At 38.2% G+C, this 24,156-nt stretch overlaps 1 protein-coding gene and 1 long non-coding RNA gene across 2 annotated transcripts in view; both read right to left on the reverse strand.

Moving 5' to 3' along the window:
* LOC149791128 (uncharacterized) overlaps positions 1 to 24,156 on the reverse strand; it is an 82,633-nt gene that overhangs the window by 18,805 nt on the left and 39,672 nt on the right. The gene's annotated exons all lie outside the window — the stretch shown is intronic.
* Positions 1,048 to 23,425, reverse strand: LOC149791129 (uncharacterized). The gene is made up of 5 exons (XR_016423664.1): positions 22,569 to 23,425; positions 21,934 to 22,055; positions 11,090 to 11,204; positions 1,611 to 1,717; positions 1,048 to 1,158 (listed from the first exon to the last, which is right to left on the reverse strand). It is a non-coding gene; the product is annotated as an uncharacterized LOC149791129 (long non-coding RNA).

Genomic DNA, 24,156 nt, shown 5'->3' on the forward strand with positions numbered 1-24,156 from the left:
ATGGGTTCATTATGAATTGAGTGGCACTACATTTCAAAAGCAAAATTGGATTGAAATGCAAGAACTGTAGTACGGAATTAGTGTTGGTTCTGGATCGTAGAATGGAATTGTGTGTGTGTGATTGGATTTTTAACGTAGCTTGAATAATTTTTCAGTCATATTGCTACGATGTCTGCAGTGTTGCAGTTTATAGTGATGTATAGCAGTGGGGCATCATGCTGCAAACATGTAGTATGATGTTGCACCCAGTCACATTATCCTGACACCAGGCCGATCAGTCCTAACACTAACCTCTTAATGCTGAGCGTCTAGCGAGGTAGCTGTTAATACCATTTTTGTAAGTCTTTGGTATGACTTGGCTGGGGTTTGAACCCATGACCTCCCGCTTCTGAGGCGGACGCTCTAACCACTAGGACACCGGAGTGGTCAGAATGGAATTGTAACAATTACAATGGAAGCAATTTGTATTATGCTTGTTGGGGCATTCCTCACTGATGGCTGTCAGTGACATCATCATGGGAATGTGTAACAGCCACATTTTGTAAGAACAAGGTGTAGTTGGTGAACAATACAGACACTTTTCTGCCATTTCCACTGGCATCATCTCATATGATGTTATTTAAAAAAAACTTCCTACAACATACTCACAACATATAAAACCTATATGCAAATCTGATGAAAGCTGCTTGTGTTTCTGAAACACATATTCCATACTGGTGGCAAGAATGTCCAAATCTACATTACAAAAATGAAAACATTACCATCCATCTAGGAGTTGCAAATGTATGAAATCCTCTTGTTGGGTAGTTTTACTAACAGGCTTTACAGCAGGGCCTTCCATTAGATTTAAATGTGGCAGGTAAGTTGACAAAGTAGGGTGGGGGGTTGGGGGGACCTACCCCAATGGGGATAATTCATTTTTTTTTTAAAGTAGCATGGTGTAAAGTAAAAGTAGATGGGCTGATAAGGAATCCACTGAATTTACAGACTAAAGGTTCAGACATTTGTTTTTAAGAGAAAAATGAAAGAAGGAAACAATACAACAGATATTTTAATATGACTTTAATGTTTATTTTCTAGATTTAATTAAGATTATGAATCAGAATCAGTCTCCAACTCCACTGTAAAGTTTATCTATTACTTCTTCTGCTCAGGCACCTGCAAATTAAAACAAAATTGTAATGCTTAAATAAAGTCATATCATCTCAGCACTAGTTACATATGCAGAAGTCATGTTAATCAGCATTATAAAAATGTATGAAATTTTCTTCACTGCACTTGTGCTTCCCTTACTATCGTTAAGCCATGATACAAGATAACTTTGCACTTACTTGTCATTTCTGGCAAGTGGATGGTGCAATCAATTTGCACAAAGATGAATTTATTTCATCCAAATATTTCATGTGAATAAAAATTCCAAATGGAGGCACTTGTCCGATCAGACAAGATATATGCATATTGTAGTTAGCTGGACTCTAGCTCTGATAGTCCTGGGCAATAGGATAAGCTGATTTTGTTATCAGTTTAGAAATGCATCCGCTTTGCAAATACTATGCTTTAAAAGACGAAACTGAATCCAATATTGATGAAATAAGAGTCATTTGGATTACCTTGTTTTTTATCATTCTGCGTTGGTTGGGTGCATATTTGAGGGTCTCTGATATGGTCTCTTCCATTCCATTTGCCTTTGCTTTGCCATTAGTTTTCAAGCAGGCTTCTGCATGAGTAATACAATGTTTTAAAATAAGTTTCACAACAAAGGATGCATTGCATTTTTCTAAATGCCAGCAATAATCAATGGAATATTTTTAAAACATGTACTTTGAAATGTGTCTCAAGTTACTTTATCAATTCATTTAAAAATCTCTGGCAAGTCACATGAAAAACACAATTTAAATCAAGCCATACTTACTTATCAAAGACTTTCTCATTCACATCCTTTACCTCACACAATAAATATCAGCAACACCAACATTAAATTCACACAATCAGTACAAAACCTAGGTGTTACTCTGGACAGTACTCTCACATTGCACCAACATGTCATGAACATATGCAAGGCTGCGTATCTTGAGCTGAGACGCATCAGCTCCATTCTCAGATATCTTTCAGTTGATGCCACTAAAACACTTGTGTGTTCATTACTGCTTTCAAGACTGGACTATGGTAACTCAATTCTGTCTGGTTCATCTTAATATCTACTGCAGAGACTTCAAAAAGTTCAAAACATAGCTGCTTGGATCATACTTAGAGTACCACAATCAGAGCACACCTCCCCGCTGCTCTGTACCCAACACTGGCTATCCATTCGATCCAGAATCAAACACAACATTAGTTCTCTGTGCTACGTTTCACTGACAGACTCTAGTCCAACATACCTATCCGACCTCACCTATGTGTACACACAAGCAAGATACTTACACTCCTCTTCCGACAATCATATACTCATTATTCTCACTATGAAAACAAAGTCACATGGACAGCATTCTTTTGCATACCAGGGCCCAGCAACATGGAATGAATTGCCCACTGAACTTAGACACAAAGACGCAGTGATCCCATTCAAGAGTGCTCTCAAAACTACTTATTCTGACTACAAAAACAAACTTAATGACTTAATAATGTTAACTACCTTAAATATTCTCAGCATGTTTTTTATGTTTTCTAATTTCATGGTGTTTGTTTTTGTAATCATATCATTGTGTATGTTTTTATGTTGTCTAATGTTGCAAAACGCTTAGAGCTTCTAAAGATTAGGCGCTATACAAAGTCCTCATTATTAGTATTATTATATTTAGCTTGGATGAATATTTTTTAAATCAGTGGCCATAACTAAAAAATGGGATTTTGTTTTATGATCATAAAAGTATGTTGGACACCATCCATGATGTACAATGCTGTCTGACATTTCTATGCACCTAAGGTTTCCATCTCAAATATTAAAGCAAAATGCATACCGAATTTGACAGATTGATGAAAATAAAAAAAAGCAATGCTTACCATTTGAAAAGAGGCAATTGTCACTAGAATATTCTATTCAAAATGATATTAATTTTGGACACAGGGGATACCACCCCCATGTTTTCCTGACTCGTGATATGTCGGCCTATTCTGTGCACAGCTTTAAAAGATGTAATGTTTATCCATCGAGCTATAGAAATGAAATACATTTACTGTAGACTGTTTCTGTCAGCAGTTAAGTTGAGTAATTAGGTCAGGTTTATAGCTAGTTTACAAAATTCAATGTAGAATGCCAATAAATGACAAGATGTATTTTTGCAAACTAAAGTGATCTTGAAAAAAGATTAGTAAAGTTTAACATTTTATAAAAAATAAGCTATTATGTGGAAAAGAAACAACAATGAAATAGGATGCAATGTGTTTACGTCTAGTTTTGGAAGGTACCGTCTCTAAGGTACCGTCATAATTGTACCGTAGTTTAATGGGTGGAAAGGCCATTGAAAGGTAAGGGCAGTGCGGAGACCATCGAGTATGTTCCAGAATAGCTGAATCTTTGTAGATACATAGATCCATTCGTAACTTCAGTCCGCAAGCGAAACACTGTACTTCGTATCCCAATCCTGACTCGGGTCCGAAGTAGACAAATCCTGTTCTAACTAAAACATACGAAGAAGGTAATCCTTCCCTATCCGTAGGCCATTTTTGAAACATGTCCAATCGACGGGCACAATCACAATAGTCAGGTAAGAAGACTGGAAAATGGTAGGGTTTGAACTTGGAGTTCTCACTGGATTTCTCACTCGATTCTTGCTGCGGCGAAGTCATCCTTCTGGTGGGTGGCTATCCTCTTACAACCAATGTTTTATACCGACATGTCCATACGGCAAAGTAAAGTGGGTGGGAAGCCGCACTCGCTTCTGCTACACGATTTGATAGACTTTTTCCAAGGGTCGACTGACGATGTGGTGTGTGGGTAAACGTACAATCTTGTTGGGTTGATAGGTGGTCACTATCTCTAGACTGCAAGGCTTCTTTCAATATGCCAAAGTTGACCACTCGACTGGTACGATAATTCAGAGTAAGTCCTTTCACTTTACACTTCGTGTGCACTTCTCCTTGTTTGGCCCAGTATTCGTAGCCGTAATTTTTGGGACCACCACTAACGAAACTTAGAATCTTGTCATCGGGGTGCTTGTCTGTCCAGGCTCCTAAACGGTCTCCTTCGATGTCAGGGTGCTGTTGACTCGGGTGATCGATATAAATGCAACTGTCCATGTCAAAGTACAAGACACGTTCCCCTAACAGTTCTAAAGCTTCGTACAATTTTAAGCGAGCATGAGCTGTCATGTAAGCTGCAATGATGACATTTCCAAAGGGGTCATCTTCTACAAAGTTCAGATCTTCTTCGTAATTCACCAAGATCAAATCCTCACGAACGACGTCCACGTGTTTCATGAATTTGGCTTTGTCGTGAATCATCTGAAAGTAGCGGGAAGGTTCGGTCAAATACTCCGTCTTGGGTAAACACGGTCATTGTGCCATTTTACCCCACAAGCAATTTAACATCACTTTGGCAAACGATCGCCTGCCTTCGTTTTTCTCAATGTGATCTGAAGTAATGCCTTCTTGTGCCCAGAATTTCTCTCTGAATGTCTTTTGGTCTTCGGGAGTGTGACACCAGGACAGATAGCCACTGGCTTCTTGCTCAGTTTCAAAAAGGCATCCAAGTAGTCTGCGAAAATGCCTTTCTGCGTGGGGTCACCCTTGTGGAATTATTGTGTCTTGGGAAAGTGGCAAATTTCGTACACTTCTAACAGTTGGTATCCCATGTTCAGAGCTTTGAACAATTCTACGCTGACCCATGTCCCCGTCAAGGCCCGTTCTTCCTGGGTGTGATGACAAGGTTGATCTTGGTTGCACGTTTCAGCACAAGTACGGCACAAAGGAAACATAAGTTTGCCTTGGCAATGGCGAGGTAAGATGGGATGGTATAGGTTCGTGGGAGGCAAAACTTTGCACTTGATCAAGCCTTCGTATTGTCGAATGTTTTTTAGGTCGATGTGTTCGGTGAACAATTGTGGGTGCCCTGCAGGAAAGCAACAATATTTGCACACGTAGGGATACAGTGAACACACGTCCAAGTATATGATTTCTTCTCCTTTCTCTTCGTCAGCTTGGTACAGCAAACAGGTGGCATTGGTCCTTCCTCCGTACAAACTATTACTTGGGTTCAGGGGGTCCATGAACTGGTAACTTTCCATGAGGCGTTTAAACTCGGGATCGGTGTTCAAACGGTGATTGTATTTGTGTTCCCACATTTCCACCACTTGGTATCCTTCCTGTTCTAACTTTAGGCGTGGCTGACAAATGGCCTGGTACAAGTCTTCCATGGTTCGTTGTAAGAACTGATTTTTAGTGCCGCGGTCAGGGTAACAGACGGGACATCCGTGAAATAAGCAACCGTTAAACTCGTACATGATCTTGGGGTTTTCTAAGTCCCAGCCATTGACCGAATGCATTCCGATGATCTTTCGCCCTGTCCGTTGCGGGCATGCTGAATCCATTTGTCTTCCTTGTCGCACAAGTAATGCAACCAGCATGGGGCTTTGACCGAGTATTGATGTTTGACATAGTTGGTCGTTTGAGGACTGATGACAGCCACAGTGTTTTCAAGCATGAATCATTGTCGGTAGACTAAGGAACACGCTTTGGCAATGGTGCAAGCCTCTTTTAAATGATCAACCCCTCCATGTTCCATGAACAGTTCTCGAAATTTTCCACAGCATCGCCGTAAAATGTCCATGTCGGAACGACGATACTTTAGCATTTCTTCCTGAAAGTCGAAAGGGTCGGAGGCGTGAGCCTGGTACCAAGCGTAGAAAGTTTCTCGTTCGGTACGCATGTTGTCAGGGTCGTAATAGTGAGCCTGAGGCAAATGGGGTAGAACGGCGTGTTGATTGGCTTCTGTATTGAAAAAGTGTGGAAAGTACCCTTTAGCCATTTCTGTCATTCCAAACATTTTAGGCATTCGACTCAAAGGCATGGCTAAGTAGCTCATCGAATCTTTAAACTGCACTTGTCCCACTTGCATGAAAATGATTTTGGCTCCGTTCAAAGTGATTTTAGGACGCTCGATGCCACGTTCCGTATAACATCTCAAAAGAAACTGTCCATCATATCCGGAGAAATTGTGAGCCATCACCGTGGCATGACAATGACAATCTCCATAATAATGTTCGATGTCCTCTTGGCTCCACGTCTTGTCGATGGGGTCTAAGACCCATTGTGTGAAATCGGCTAGTGTGTTTGGTCCTTGAAAGATTTTTTCACGCCCTCCAGGAATCTTACTGCAGTGAGGGCAATAACTCAAGATAGGTTCTTGAATCACTTCTCGCACGCTCGATGAGCCACGCAGAAATTAGGAATGTGAATACTGATCTCTTGCATGCATTCGAAATCGAAAAAGATGAAATTGCCTTTCTTCTTCTTGTGACCATCCTCTTTCTCTGGTTGGGATTGGTATTTTTGTATGTAGCATTGGTGTTCCAAGTCCACAATGCAGTGACAAATGTGACATTTTTTCTTTCCTGAACATACGTGTGCCTTGGTACTGTTGATACATAGACCTTGTCCACACATTGGGCACAATCTCAGGAGTTGACAAGCACATTTCTTCTGTGAACCTTGCATCTTCAGATGTTGTTGGTAACAGGCAGGGCTGACAAATGTGCGCAGACAAGCAGGACAATGCACTGGTTCTTGCCCTTCGCTCAGACAGGGTTGAGAGGCCAAACATCCTGAGCATTTCGATCCACAATGTTTGTGTTGCTCTCGATTATTATAACCATCATAAGTCACATTTCTCACAGTAATATTTGTATCCCAGGAATCCAGTGATAGTGGTAATGGTATCGAAATGGTCATCGTGATGATAGAGGTGAATGTATTTTCCATCCTTAAAGTCTTTCCCTCGAAACAACAGAGACCCGCGCACTTCTTGAGGGTGCACTTTCAAGGTGTATCGTGGAGCTAGGGCATCTTGCAATTTTTGCATCTCTGGAATGCCACAGGATGTGTCTTTGGACAGGCATGCTTGTTGTAACAGAAGTTCTGCTTCATTTCGTTGTTTGGCTCAGTTCGATTTTCGAATGTTCTCCCAGGCTCTTTTCCATTCTACCGTGTCGTTCTTGTCGGCATAGGTTCATCCCACCACGATGGCTCGGGCTAAACACATGTGGTCTTGAAAATTGTTAATTTGGACAAGACTTGTTTTGGTAATGCGAAGGTTGTTGACCAATAAGGTCTTTCTGCATTGTCCGGTCCCTTGAGGAGGAGAGACGTGGGTCATGTCCAGTGTGGCTTTTCCATCGGTGATGTCAAACTGGTCATTAGATTGTTGCACGTGTTGAATCTTGTCCATGACTTTGGAAGTGGTCAATTCTGCAGGGCTGCTAAACTCGATCCAAACAGGGGATTTCAAGCCGTCATGTTGTATGGAAAGTCTCAAGCGATCATCTTCTTTGGGTTGACATTGTCGCTTGAGTGTGGTGAGCAAAGAATCCCACATGTCGGTGATGAACCCTTTTGCTTTCTCTAACAGTACTTCAGACTTGAAATCTTTAAACTTCACTGTGTATTTGTAAGCCGTAGTTCTAAATTTTCTAGAGGGACGCTTTTCCGTCTCTCGAATGTCATAGTACTTTTCAGGGTTGACTAAGGGTGGTAAACTTTGTTTAGAGGGTTTGGATTCTGGTTCACTCATGTCCTCTTCAAAATCACTGGCATGAATTTGTGCCAAGACTTCAGCCCTAGTACGAGGCGATAGATCACGTTTCTGCCTCTTACTTTCTTCTTCTTTCTTCTCAAATGAATTGGATCATTTCATCTCGATAGCAAAAAGTCAAATGACTAAAGTTTAAACACCATGGATTAATTTATAGTCATAGCAGACCAGCGTATATAAAGGGTATGTGTCTTGTCCTTTCACTATTCATTTCACTCTCAAACTGAGCACAACAATGGAAGAGACTACCAAGATTGAACGTTTCATCAGAGCTTTGCGAGGGGTCATTAGAAAATTCTCTTCAGACCAGCCGAGGGACTACTCTCCTTCCTTTCAAGATAAAAGTCAAGATACTTGCTATATCTGTTAGAAGGGCATTGGTCTTCAGAGTGTCCAGACCGTCAAAAAAGAAAAAAAAGGGGTTAGAAGAGACAAAAGTCAAGATACCTGTTATTATTGTCAAGAAAAAGGACATTGGTCACCAGACTGCCCAAAAAAGAAACGAGAGGAGTCAGAAGAAGAGAGGGATTCTTCAGAGGAAGAGGAAGAAGAAGAGGAAGAAAACAGACAGGTGAAGAAAAAGAAACAGGAGAAGAAAAGAAGGGAAGAAAGTGAGGAGGAAGAGGAGGAAAAGACTATGACGGTGAAGAAATTAAAAAAACAGAGAGTGAACAATGAGACAGAATAAGTCTATGAACTTTTTAAAGTGCTCTGTTGTGAATTGTGAATTGTAAATATTTATAAAAGAATAAATTAATTATAAAAGGTAAGTGTCTTTGGGTTTTGATTTTAAAATAAGAACCTACACTCACGCACACTCATACACAGACAGGTACTATTGGGTAAAATGGTTTTTTTTAGTTATTGGCAATTGAAAGCCTATCTCTTTTCGAGAGACGTGGATGGCCCTGAAAAGGGCCTTTTTTGGTGTAAGGGGTGAGTTTAAACAATCAACTTTAACTGTCTTAAGCCTTTGCCATGGCCAAGGCCTACTTCTGGACTGCATACTGTTGATGATGATTTCGTTGAAATCACTAAGGATGGTGCAGTAGGCGTAGTCACAGGGTTGGAGTGTTTAGCTTGGGAAGGTCGTATTCTCTTCGGCCGTAATAAAGAAGTCTGATACATCTGTTTCAGACTTCTTAACTAAAATGTCTAACAGTACCGTGACCGTTTGATTTTGACACCCTTGTTTCTTTGCTGCTGCGTCTTCTTCTTCTTGTTTTTTTCTTACCTCTTCTTCTTGCTGCTGTTGCTGTAGGAGAAAAGCTTGTTCCGCTTCCTTTTGCTGTTGTATAAATTTCTCCAATTCTTCTTTCTGTCTCTGTCTAAAATTTTCCATGTGCGGTAATGAAGGAGAAGGTGACGAAGGTTCAGGAACAAATTCTTGCAAGGTAAAAAAATCCACAAAATCCCAATTCACCTCTTCTGAAAGTAAGTCTGGGTTCCCTTGGGTAGTCTCCACCATCAGTGCACCCAAACTGATCGTTTTCTGAGTTTCCGTCATGTTGAAAAACTGTCGCTTAGATTGACTACGCACAGGCGCTAGCGAATCTATATAGACTATGTGACGTCACAGACTGCTCTCTTCGGATTGGACGTGGGCTGACTGAATTTTGTAACGCGTGTTTGGATTGGTCAACAAACTCAATCCGTTTCAATCCTTCCTCCCCCTATAAATAAGTACAGTTCACTGCATTCCTTCACCTGTTACTCAGCACCCCAACATGTGGACCGATGTACAATCTTCAACGCTTGTGTCTTCGATGATGTTCCGGACGGACATATCAATGTATGTCCGATCCAACTGGACAGTTATCCACAGGACAGACACCAGCCTGTGGATGCGAAGAATCTTATGTGGAGCATCAAGGATGCCTCAAAAGAGTCTTAATCTATGGTCCTGCAGTCAGGCACAGCCTAAGGTCAAGAAGAAGATGTCACAGATGCCCTTTATGTTAAGGGTATATTAACATAAAACCAAAGGCCCTTTTCAGGGCCATTCCTATCTCTCGAAAAGATCTTGACTTTCAATTGCCTACCCCTTTTTTTATTTTTTTGTTTAAAAAAATAATAAAAAAATAGAGACCCCTCCCTGTTTCAATTTTCGCCTGTTCCATTTTCATAGACCCATCAGGTCGGGACCTTATTAAAATAGGGTCCCGACCCTGTTCCATTTCCCCTAGTCCCAAGACAGTCCCACGATTTATTCCCCATGTTCAATTTCCCTTGTCCCTAGAGTGAATAGTTTTTTTTCTTTCTCCCATGTTAAATTCCCCTTGTCCCTAGAATGGATATTTTTTTTTTTTCTCCCATGTTAAATTACATAGTCCCCAGAGTGGATATACCCTTTTTAACATGGAAGTTCCCTAGTCCCTAGACCGTCCCTATTCACTACTACCATTGTCATTACCAGCCTGAAACCAAATTTAATGCCATTTGTATAAATTCATTTCAAATAAATATTATGATATAGTTGAAGTGTAAAGTCAAGCAAGTATTCTGTTTGCAGATTTTACATTTTAGATATTATAGTAAAGTCATATTTTCTCTTGTTTAGTAAACTTTATTGCAACTGGTTCCAAAATAGTAAATCTTATTTAATGTTCATTCACCAGAATAGGTATTAATACAATCCCGAATTAACTGTATGGTACTAAAATATACCCTGATCTTGTGTGAGATTGTAATATACAGAACTATACCTCAAGACAACAATAATATATTGAATTTATATTGTATCAAGACTGTCATGGTTATGAACTCCAACTTTATTCAGGTTTTTTCATAATAAATGATCATCTTGTGCTATGGTTGAAAAGAAATCAAAGTTCAGTTTAACTCCATTCTCTCCACATTTGTAAGTTGTTAAGAGGCATACTCATCCTCAGTGTTATAGTAAAATGTAATCTTATTTGGATCAATCTTGGTGGTGTAATATATGAATGGAGAAAGAATATTATCATCCAGATTAAAATATGTTTTATTCAGACTCTACTAAAATTTTTAGTTGGATATGGGTTACGGAGCCTGATGTGTACGAACAAAGCAATGTGTACCATGACCTTTTTAATTTAACATTTTAAACTCCTGCAGAAGAAAGAGATTTTTTAGATCCATTAATCTGTATTAACAAAAACATTTCTTCAGTATGATTTTCAATTACTTAGTACTGACAAAACTCATATTTTAAAGTTGTTGTTTTTTTGTGTTTGGTTTGGCCTTTTATGGTAAACCAACACAAGTAAGTTATTTAGTGCTAAGGCACTTTAAGTATAATGCCTTGCCCAAGGACACACCATGGTAGCTAACCCAGGTTGGTCTGATGGTAGAATTTGAACCTACCTTATTTCACAGGTCCAGAAAGCTAACCACTGAGCCACTACAGCTCCCCATCTTATAGTGGAATGCTGGTATACTTTATGATCAAGAAGGATGGGTTGGGGTATGCATGTTGCATCTGAAAAAAGTGATGGAATTTTTGTTTACATAATATTTTAGTCATACAATATGAATCATTTTCTATAGATTTAAGATGTATCAGATCAAGTTAAGAAAAATCATATATTCTGTTTCCTGGGAATGTACTAAAATTCACTGTTATTGTTTGATTTTTTGGTAGTAAGCTTACTTGGTATTTTTTTCTTTTTAACTTGAATACCTAATTTGTTAACATCCTATTCTAAATCGTCAGAGTTCTGTCTATTAAGTGACAACTGTTGATACATGTAGGGAAGTTTTTGTTTATATCTTTTGATTTTTGTGATTCTGGAAGTTGCAGTATTTGTTGTTGTATTATAACCATTTCAGTAATTTAATGAATGCAGAGTATACTGCTCTATAAATGAAATTTAAGTGAAAATAATGTAAAAGTATGTTTCACTGCAAATATAAATTGTTTAAAATAATATATCATTTATCATATGACTATTCAATTGTGGTAACTAGTATTCCATCCAATATCTATATATTAAAATATGTCTTTTCATACAGCTGGTGATCATTTAGATACAAGTCCAATTGAACATAATCAAATTATCAATGCAGGTGTTTTTATTAGTAGTAGTATTGCAAGTATAAGTGTTAGTATTAAGATTTCATATACAGGTATGATAAGTGTATCATAATGTTTAAATGATGCTCCTTGTTACAACATAAAATATGTTCATTGAAACAAATGGTTCACTGGTAAATTGGCAGCAAAGGTCTTCACTGAATTATGTTGCATAAACTATTTTACAATAAAACATATATGATGCATCTCAATTATGATGAATGTGAGGAGGAGGATTAATAATAATGCAATTTAAGTTATCTTCATAACATAAGTTCTAGCAGATGTGTAATTTTTATGTGGTTCATCATCAGTTTGAAACTGGTCTGTGATTTCTGGATCTGGACATACCTGGTCCCCTGCTGTTGTGCTGCTATGGTCTTTACAGTTCATTAGGATATCAGTTACACTTGGTTTACATTTAGAACCCCATGGGATGGAATGCCCAGTTTGAAACTGAGAGAATGGTTAATTATCCATAATATAACTCCTGCAGTTATTATTAGGTTTGATATCAAGGTCTTTCTTTAAAAGCTTTTCAACTCAGGTTCTGTTCTACCATACAGATAAATAAAGTCAAATTCAAGGCTTTCAGATTTGTCCAGTTTGTTTCATGTGTTGCGGCAGACAGACTGTATATTGCCACTGTACCATATAAATATCAGTGCTTAGTCTGCTCTCAGTTGCTGTGGTTTGATTAGTTACAAGTGTCATCACATGTGACTAATTATTGACCAATGTAATGAAACTTGTATAATTAGAAGGCTGTATTTAAAAACTCTAAAGATCTTAAAAAGAAAATTGGATCGGGGTAAGTAAAACCTTTTACTTTGACCATTTGGCTAGAAAATAATTTTCAATAAGTTTAAATTGGATAATAGTAATATAATAATTAATTACACAAATCAGAATAAAAGCTATTTGCATATCCCCTTACAGCTGTTGCTTTTTCATAGTACTAAGTAGAATAAAGTATAGTTAAGACAGATAGCTTTAAGCTAGAATTAAACTCAAATAAATTGCAAGAAATCAAAACAAACCCAGGATTAAAACTAAAGAAATATCCCGTCATATATACCTTACATCAAATAAAGAAACTCAAGATGGATAACAACAAAATTAATGTCACATCATCAAATAGTTATCTCAGCTGCCTGGTCAACCTAAAGGCAGATAAACTAAGGCAAACTTACTCCGAAGCAGTCTCATCCCCCCAAGAGAAAAACGACAGATACAGTTCTTAACGCCAATTTTCAACTCGACCCCAACTGACTCGATGAGTAGACTCTACCTGTCACCAAGCGTAAACGAGAATGTGGACAATCTACCGAGTAACCGCAAAACTACATCCGACATGAGTACCCAAACTGAGGAACAATACTCAACAAGCACAAAAACAACCCAGACCACGCTGGTTAAAAACACTAGCAGCCAGGGGACTCAAACTGAGAACCTACTAGATGAAACAGAACGCCCTCACCCTACCACAAATAAAGCAGTCACACACGACTCAACAAAAGGTAAGAATAATAGGAAAACCAAATCCCAAATACCAGTTAGAAAGAATAAGGAACACACTAACTGTCAGAATACAAGACCCAGCAAGCCGGTTATGGACAACGAAACAAAGTCAGCTAAAGAGACAAACACCAGGGGAAAAAAGACCAGTCTGCAAAATATCCAAAACAAGAAACACCCCGCTGAACTGACTCTCTTCGTCAAGGGAGTAAATTCCAAAATAACGAAGTTAGCCTTTAAAACCATAGCATGGCAATTGAACAAACATCACCAAGGAGAATTCACACTTAAAAGCACTAGAGACGACTTGCTGATAATCAAATGCACCACTGAACAACAGATTGCCAAATATATGGAAATTGAAAGAATAGACCAAATAAATGTTCAGGTCACTAGACACAACAGAACAAAACAACACATAGACCCAAACCCCCCAAAAACACACAACAAAGGAGTCATATACGTATCAACTCAAAATAAAACCAATGAAATAGTAGACTACATAAGGAGTAAAGGACAGGAAGTAGAGAAAGCAATCCGCCTAAAAACAAGAAGGGGAAAGGATAGCACTGCAGTGGTACTCTTTTTTAAGGGCGCCACCCCAGAAACTATCAAAATAGCCGAAAAACTCGAGGCTAAAAAAATTTTTGCTTTCAAAAACAAACCACGGTTCTGTGGCAACTGCAAAAATTGGGGGCATTACTCTAAGAGTTGCGGAAACCTATTCCGGTGCAATCAATGTGGTCTTCACCACCCAGACCGGAAAACATGTAGCGCCACCAATCAGCACTGCGCTAACTGTAGTGGTAACCACAAACCAAACCACGCAGAATGCCCCAGGGCTCTTAGAGAAGCCCTAATAGTCGAATATATGATCTCCCATGGGGTAAACTATAAGCAGGCCAAAACAAAAATCAGGATACCAAAAACAAAATAAATAGGTAGCACCCTCACTGGTAGGAAACACGCATAAAACGAAAACAACAGTAAATTAAACAAACTATTAAGACTTTTTGCACTAGAGATGGATTCCAGAGCAGAAATCAAAATATGGCAATGGAATGCACGCGGCCTTAGGGCCCACGCTGACCAACTAAATAACAAAATACTTGAACAGGAAAGAAAACCAGATGTTATATGCATACAGGAAACCCACCTAAATGATACCTCACGTATCCCAAACATCATAGGCTACAACACCAAATACCTAAAGCATCGATCCCCCACAGCAAGAGGAGGGGGGTTAGCAACCTTTGTTAGAGATGGAATTACATCAGAAATGCATAAATTAACAGACAGTAGACCGCCCAATGACTTCGAAATACAGATAGTCAAAATAACCGCTCAAACTAAGCAGGTACTAATCGTTAACCTCTATGAAACAAATGAGCAGCGCAATTTAAGTGCAGACGAAACAATCAAAATGATTAAAGACTGTGGAGAATGGGTGGTAATATGCGGGGACTTCAATGCGCACAATGAACTATGGGGGAGTCAAAAGACGGACATTAAAGGAAAAATTGTAGAAAAATGGGCACAAAAATGCAACTTAGTTTTTCTAAACAACGGAATGCACACCCGGATAGATGACAGAACAGGCCACACATCAGCAATAGACCTATCTCTATGCACACCAAGATTAACAGGCATTTCTGATTGGCAAGTTGATGAAAGCGACCCTATGGGAAGTGACCATTACCTTATAAATATAGAAATACAAATTAGAATACCTCAAAATAAAGCGTCCTTCACACCAAGATGGAAATACGAACAGGCCAACTGGATTAGGTTCAAACAGATAGGTGACTCAATCGACCCAGAAACCATATATCACCGGGACATTGACACCTTTAATGACAAATTAATAGAAACCATTAACACAATGGCCCAAGAAACAATTCCTAAAACTAAAGGAGTAGCACCCAAACCCACGGTGCCCTGGTGGAATAATGAATGTAAAATAGCAATTAAAGAGAAAAAAAGAGCTCTAAACAAATTCAAAAGAACTAAAAATAATAGGGACTTTAACTACTACAAGGAAAAGGAAAAAACTGCCAAACAAACTATTATGATAGCTAAACAAAACTCATGGAGAGAATTCTGCTCAAAACTAGATATTAACACAAAATCGAAGGAGGTGTGGCAAAGAATTAAAAAAATGAGAGGCAAAACTAAATCAATAACCCCCAACATACCTGGACAAAACAACAAACATAAGGCAGAATTATTCGCAAACTATTTCGCCAACATGTGTAGCAATACCAACTTAGAGGATAAGTTTAAAAATCATAAAAGGCAATTTGAGGAAAGCAACTCTGACAACATAAAGGAAGCAGGAAATAATGACGGCCCACTAAACCTTCCGTTTACAGAAGCCGAATGGAGAAAGGCCCTCGCCGACAAAAAGACCACATCCCCCGGGGAGGATACTTTGGGGTATGAAATGTACAAGAACCTACCCAAAAAACTTGTCACAATTGCACTTAACCTCATTAATAAAATATGGGAAACCGGTACCATACCTATAAGATGGAAAAAGGCAGTAGTGGTCCCGATTCTTAAGCCTGGAAAACCCTCAAGCGATATAAAATCATACAGGCCCATATCACTAACAGACAATATATGTAAAATAATGGAAACTATGGTAAACAACAGGCTGAAATACCATTTAGAAAGCAAAGGACTACTAGTTAATACACAGAGCGGGTTTCGCAACTACCGAAGCACAATAGACCAACTCATGAGACTAGAAACCGCTGTCAAATTAGCATCTAGAGAAAAATTTTAAAAATCCAGATATGTTACAGCCATCTTCTTAGACATGGAAAAAGCATATGATCTAATGTGGACTAAGGGACTGATAAGTAAACTTAAACCATACGGAATAACTGGCAATATATACAAATTTATTGCTAACTTCCTAACCGATAGAAAGATACAAGTCAGACTAGGACAAGACTACTCCGAACGATACAAACTGGAAAATGGCACGCCACAATGAAGCGTAATCAGCCCAACTTTATTTAATATAATGATAAACGACCTGGAAACAGCGGTAAAACCCAACCACCTTGACTTATCCCAATTCGCTGATGACAGCGCCGTATGGAAAACTGGCAACCCAGCCAGCTGAGAAACGACCAAGCACTTACAAAAAGGACTAAACGATATAGGAAATTGGACAGATAAATGGGGATTTAAATTGTCACCTCTAAAAACAGTAGGCATAGTTTTCAATCCGGGAGGTGGCCACCCCCCACCCACTCCAAACTTAACCCTAAAGGGGGTACCCATCAAATTCGAAAAACAAGCGACACTCCTAGGTATGGTATTCGACCACGAACTCACGTGGGCAGCTCATATCCAAGAACTCGTAACGAAGTGCAAACGAGACATCAACCTCCACAGAAACCTCAGAGGGGTGAATTGGGGGGTTGATCAAAAAACACTCGTTACCCTATATAGAGCACTTATAAGAGCAAAATTGGACTACGGTTGCCAGGTATATGGAGCGGCGAACGCCACGTTACTAAAGAAACTAGACACAGTCCAATCAAAAGCGCTAAGGGTATGCACCGGCGTCCTAAATGGTACCCCCACACAAGATATCTTAATAATAGTAGGAGAACCCCCGCTAGACCTAAGGCGGAAGGAATTGATGCTGCGATACTCGACTCGAATATCAATACACCAACCCAACCACCTCACGCTACAAGCCCTCTTAGCATGCGACAAACCATTCGATACAAAAGGAAAAAATAAAAAAATACCTAGTGGGAAAATAATTATAGAATTAAAAAGGAAATTTCAAATCGCAAATATCAACCCAGAAAAAATAAGGTACTACCCAGACCCCCCGTGGACCTGTCCCACACCACAAATAGATCTTAGCTTACGTAAACTAGGACAAAAACAAAATGACCCGATAGGACTAAGAGCATCAATACTAACGTACATTGACAACAAATACGAGACATACACGCAAATCTTCGCAGATGGATCAAAAACCAAAAATCCAAATAAAACTGCAGCAGGGATAGTGATCCCAAAATTAGATGTCGCCGTTGGAAAAAGACTCCCAGACCAATGCGCTATATACACGGTAGAATTCATGGCAATACTAATGGCATTAACATACGTCAAAACATACCCCACAACTAAGGCAGTCATTCTAAGCGACTCTTACAGTGTACTACAATCGTTAGCAACAGACCAATCCAAGAGCAGACCTAATATGATTAATCATGCAAGATCGCTACTTAAAGAGATTGAAAAAAACAACAAACACGTTGAATTCGTATGGATACCCTCTCACATCCATAATCCCAGGCAAGGACAAAGCAGATGCAGAAGCAAAAAACGCCACAAACGAACCAAAAGCCCAAAATATAGCATACAGCGTCACTGAAATCAATAACATGGGACAAGATCAATGACATGTGGCAAGAGCTATGGGAAAAATCGGATGCAAACAGTCTAATACACACGATGATGAAAAAAGTAAGTAGAAAAGTCGAAAGTCCGACCTTCAAAAATCCATACGATATAACAATAATAAATAGAATAAGAACAGGTAAAACACTATTGGCAGGATGCGCAGGGAAACACATAAAAAGGGGACCAACCGAAAACTGCCCCTACTGCCCAACTCCAGAAACAATCGCACACTTAATAAATATATGCCCCAAATACAACCAGGAAAGGGCCGAACTAAAATCTCAACAGGAACAAATAGGAGAACGGTGGACATACCCGGAGTTACTTGTGGCAAAAAACAATAACATAGGAATGACCTATAATAACATCATGACATTCATTAACAAAATAGGCAAAAGGGGACAAATCTAAACCGAATGAAGGGTTGGGTATAAAGAGAGACCATGTAAAGAAATTAAAACCAATAAACCTAAAAGATCGAACCAAAAAAGAAAAAAACCAATCAAAATATTACAAATCACTGTTTGGGAATTGTGACGGCCGGCTCGGGCTAGTGGGTTCACAGACTGACACCGCCGCTCATAACCCGAACAATAAAAACCAGATAAGGACGAATATTACAAAATCACTGTTTTGGAATTATAATGGCATGCTAGGCCCCGTAGGTTCAAAAAAAAAAAAAAAAAGAAAGAAAAAAAAAAAAAAAAAAAAAAAAAAAAAAAAAAAAAAAAAAAAAAATATTAAAATGTAAATCAAAGACCAGTCAAAATATTACAAATCACTGTTTGGGAATTGTGACGGCCGGCTCGGTGTCGTGGGTTCACAGACTGGCACAGCCGATCATAACCCGAACAATAAAAACCAGATAAGGACAAAATATTACAAAATCACTGTTTCGGAATTATAACGGCATGCTAGGTCCCGTAGGATCAAAAAAAAATTTAAAAAATATAAAAAAATAAAAATAAAAAAAATATACATTAAAATAAATCACAAATAGCTAAGCTAAACAAAAATAACAGGTAAATAGCCAAGTGGTCAAAGCGAAGGGAAACAAAGGCAATCAAACCACCTCCCTCGAAGAAAACATCTCACGGCGAACATGGCAGTATCAAAAGGACGAGAAGACCAAAATAGAAACGGACACGGGATAAGGCAGAAAGAGCTGAAATAAAGAAGAGCAGGAAAAGGCACAGGATGAAGTTAAACGTCCTAAGGCAGTAAAAGAAGAAAGAACAGGACACTTGCAGACCTTGGGGAATGAAGGCAGAAACAATGAAAAGAGTATGCCTCAAATAATCAAACCACCCCCACCCCCCAGTATGAAAAGAATTGCCTTCCCGAAATCAAACAAAAGAAATAAGGCCACCCCCCCCCCACATCTACTTATAAGTGTGAATGAGAAAGTGAGCGTGAATGTGTGTTGTCGGGATATGTGGGAAAAGCAGAAAAACGAACAAAAATGTCTATAGCCATCACACAAATATAGCATACACACTCCCTACCCACCTTTTTTTTTTTTTCTTTTCTTTTTTTTTATCTTTTTTACAAACAAATTTTACCACATAGGGCTTTCATTCTGACCCACGAAAGCCCTCTTTTGACCAACAACTTACTGGCCCTGAAACACACTGATTGGTTTAAAGCCACACGTACGAAATACTTAACCAAATTGAGATCTCCAAAACAAAATAAAGGGCTACTAAAAGCCTACTAGATGTGAAAAATTTTTCGGAAAATTCAAGTACGCAAAGTACACAAAATTTAATAGACCTTACAAAAGATAGGAAAATTCACAACTCAGGAATATCTGAAGCGTATGTGACAATCACATGTTTGGCAAGATAGTACAGGAATAGCCCAATAAATATAGGGAACTGGGCATTGATTGCAACGAAAATTTCATAATACTGCTGCTGGTGTGCTTCGGTTACTGCCTGAAATGAGAGAGGAAGGAGATGCAGGATGCAGAAACAGACCACCAACGGAGTACAACGATGGAGAAGGTTGCAGCGATGAGAGCCTGGGCGGGACCTTTTGGGGCACCTGGGCTTCGGCTTGCTTGCTTGGGGGCATTGTATAAGTTAATCGCTAAATTCAAAAAGTACACAAACGTGTACAAACTAAACAGTCGCACATACCGAAAGGTGCACGTGACTTTAATCCAATGAATGAATGAAATGTGTGCTAGAGGGTAGGGTTAGCAGTTATACTCCCAATTATGTTTGTGATGAGCAAAAGCAGCTGCACAAATTTGAGCTTTTAGTTTGGTTCTGGTAGGGTCAAAGGATGCAGGTACATTTTACATTCATTTTTTACTAGAAATAGCTATTTTCAATATTTTTCTGTGACAAGGCAACTAAAAGAATCAGTATGTGCCTTATGCATGAATAAAGTTCACTAGTACTATAACAAATTAGCATACTTTTCATCACCCCTCTACCATCAAGATTTTTTTATATTTACCTCTGTAGCAGACACAAATAAAAGTCCGCAGCTCATTTGCAGACTAAGTTACGCATATGATCTCCAATGCTCATCTAACTGTGACAGGCAGTCACCAACAAGCCAACCTATTTCCATGCCTAACTCAAAGTAAATCTGAACCACATTATAGATTTAGCTTATGTGTAAATTTATAAATGCTAGGCTTGTGATAATTAGGTTCATGCCTTCTACCTTAAAAATTAGAGGGATGTCAAAATACGAAACTATCCAGTGAGACCTATGATGTTAATTTTAATCCCTATGGGATTTGTGACATAAAAAACCCAAATGCTTTATGTATTAAAAGGTAACTAATGGGGGCAGGATCTGCAGTGAATCAATGGTTAGTATGCTAGACTCCTGATAAAAATGTTTGTGTTAAAATCCCGTTATCAAGTCAACCAGGTTACCTACTGCAATGTACCCTTGCCTTACTCCAATTCCCTCAGTACTCAGTAAACAACTAGTGTTGCTGTACATAACAAAACCAGTCCATATTGATTTTACATATTTTACTAAATCCTGACAAAAATAATTCTCTAAATAAAGAATGATTAATATGTGATGGTCTCACATGTAATCAAACTCTTCCAAGCTTTTAATGATATGAACCGATTTATCAATGTTTATCAAATTTGCATGAAAAACTATTTCTTATTTGTCATCAAATATGTTCAATGTTTTGATCATATAAGCATTTCTGCTACATTAGATCAAAATAATCTTTTTGTCAGAAATAGAGCCCTTATAGTATTTGCAAGGTCAACCAATCAGATGCAGAATTTGAGTTTAATATGAATGAATATTTTTTTTACAAAATTGCTCTTTTGCTATATCTTGATGAGATAAATCTATTCACCAAGTCTGATGAAATTAATGAGAAATAGTTTTAAGAGCAGTAGCAAGAATGGCTAGTGAGATGTAGAACCACCACATTATATGCATAGATTTTGCTTATAGCCTCAGACATACAAGCAAATAATTAAACAAGTCAGATCTAAATTGGATCATAAACACTGTTGTGCAAATCATAAGAAACTCTGCCAATCAGATGCAAGGTCACTTCACTACCATACCTTTATCACACTCATAATAAGCATCATTGTGAAACTTGACTCTATAAGCCCAATGGCCAAGCATGATCAAACTTGAATCAGCAGTAGTGGTTATAACCTCATGTATTTGTATGCATCTTCACTTCTTCAATCTAGATCTCATTTATATAAGCATGTATTCTACGTTTAGTAAAAACTGCACTACATGTATAAATATTGCATGCGGTGGTAACATACTCAGATGAAAGATCACCTTATTATTATTAATGGTTAACACTCATCAAACTTCAAGGACAACTTAATGATTTTAGCCTATATTGTGGAAGTATGGCTTTTAGGCTGGTTAAAAAACTCAACTAATCTTATACATGATCACATGTATATACTTGGATTTTGCTCATTATTAGATTTATCCAAGATGTTGATTTAAGCCCAAAACCAAGTTTTATATAAACAAATTGATCAGAACTATGGACTCCAAAGTAGCTAATTTCTTACTGTTGAAAGACAGAAGGGGATGTGAAATAAATAACACACTCTGGACCATTACATAAACCCACTTAGCCTTTTGACCAGTTGAGATAAAATATCAACAATAATGTTAAATAAGATTGATAAATTATGTTTTCTCACATTACCTCTAGCCCTTTTCAACATGGATGGTATTTTTCTTCCACATATGTCAGCTCTTAATTAGTGGCCCTTTCCCATCATGAATGTTGTAGGTGAAACTCTCAGAATTAGGCTTTTTAATTTATATCTGTAGAAGAAAAAAACTATTGGTCTGCATATATCAATGTCACCATTTCTGTATTAGATTAAAATACCATATGTGTGTGTGTGTGTGTGTGTGTGTGTGTGTGTTAATTTTAGAATTTAAGCAAACTTGTCTCTATGTGTTTATTTTAAAACTGATGATGATAACACATAACAGGTTCAATGGATAAAATGTTATTTCTTACTTCTTACAACTGCTCATTATATCTGAATTTACATTCAATGTTTGTTTTAATTAACGTATTTGGGATATTGGGCAAATTATTTATTTTGTAGTTTATCATTATATCATTTACCAGTCTTTTATCATTCAAATATGTAATATAGTACCATTATACTGACTTCATATTCTATATGATATCCCAGCAATACATATTAAGCAGATAAGTGCAAATAAAAATGTTCAGAATGTAAAATTTACTCCAAGCTCAAAGAAGATCAGCAAAAGATAATATCCAACAAATTACCAAACAAAAAGCGAAGTTAACGCAGTTACCTTTATTATGAGGTCTCCAACACCAACGGTACTGTACAGCTACGTCTTCTGAGTTTTACCGTCATCTTGTCTTTCAAACCAGAATTAATTTCTTGAGCTCTTACAAAATGAAGAAACTTTTAAATACTATAATTTAAGCAGCTTCTTTACATGCCATCAGATAAATTATGGCACAGTGTTATGTCTGTCAGCAAAACGCAACTTCACATTTGGACGGCGCGCTGTGTGGGCATCGCCGACACAGCAACTGACATGAATTCTCTATTAGCAGACAATGATTCGGAATAAATCCTTCGCAAATCTAACATTCTCGATTTTTCATAGTTCCACTTTTCATTGTTGCATCTGTTTGATTGTACAATTGCTAATGATGTTCAATGAATCAACTTCAATTCATCTGCTGTCTGAAATCCCGGTTCAGTTGGTATTTTCTTCCGCGCATGATGCCGTGTAAATAAAAGATACGGTCGACATTCAAAGTGGTTTAGGTTAATTTATTATTTTTCTTTATTAAGGTCATTTGCAGAAAGTGTTTCGCTAGGGTGAGAAAAAAAAATATAACAAAAAGAAAACTTTCTTTTCCAACGCTAATACTGTATATATTTCAATTTGTGATTGATACTATAAATAAAAAAAAATGATAATAAAGCATTTTAGCCCGTGGCTTCGGCACGGCACTCGTTTTTGTGGGTTTTTTAAAATGTTGTTAGTGTTGTTTTGGGGTTGTTTTTTGTGTGTGTACCACACTAAAAAACATACCAGGTATTAGGCCTAACGTAGGAAAAGAAATTATCCTCTATTTATTACTATTCTTACTGTCAAATGACGCAAAAGTGATCAAATTGCTATTAAGATTTTGTTTTGTATAACACTTACCGCTCGTTTTCCTCGAGATAAAGCAGCCACTTCAAAATGATTATAAAATATGTGACAGATGAAAAACGTGGTTTAAATAATTCGTAATCGCCTGCCTTAAAATACTGTAGGAATTTGCTAATGTATTTCATGGCCCTCGTTTGAATAGATACCAACGATCATGTATATCGACCAAATTTTGTATATTCCTGCCCACAATCATGTATTTTGTATTAAACCGTATATTACACGAGCGCTCTGTGGCAAACTCGGGGGGGGGGGGGGAGGTCTCTATTATACCCAGAGGCGTAGCTATGATATTTTGCGCCCGGGGACGAACTATAAAATTGGCGCCCCAGCCCCCTCCCCGTTTAATCACATTTTTGAATATTACCCTTGTTTACTTATTATAATGTAACGTTGTAAGCCTCATTTTGGCGCCCCTGTACCTTGGCGCCCGGGGACATATGTACTCCCCTTCCCCCCCCCCCCGCTACGCCTCTGATTATACCTGCTGTATCAGTTGAGAAATATATTGAACAGATCAGGCCCCAATACTCTCGCTCTGAAAAACATTAAAATAATTATATGCAGAATATCGGTAGGTCTCCCTCTTGCCGAAAATGTCAGCACCATATATATTTTGCAAGTAATGTAATGGGTATAATAACACACACACACACACACACACTTTTTTGGGAGTGGGGGGGGGGCAACGGACAGATGCCCCCAT

The sequence above is a fragment of the Sinohyriopsis cumingii genome, chromosome 10 (assembly GCF_028554795.1).
Source record: "Sinohyriopsis cumingii isolate HCF-2022 chromosome 10, ASM2855479v2, whole genome shotgun sequence".
NCBI lineage: Eukaryota > Metazoa > Mollusca > Bivalvia > Unionida > Unionidae > Sinohyriopsis > Sinohyriopsis cumingii.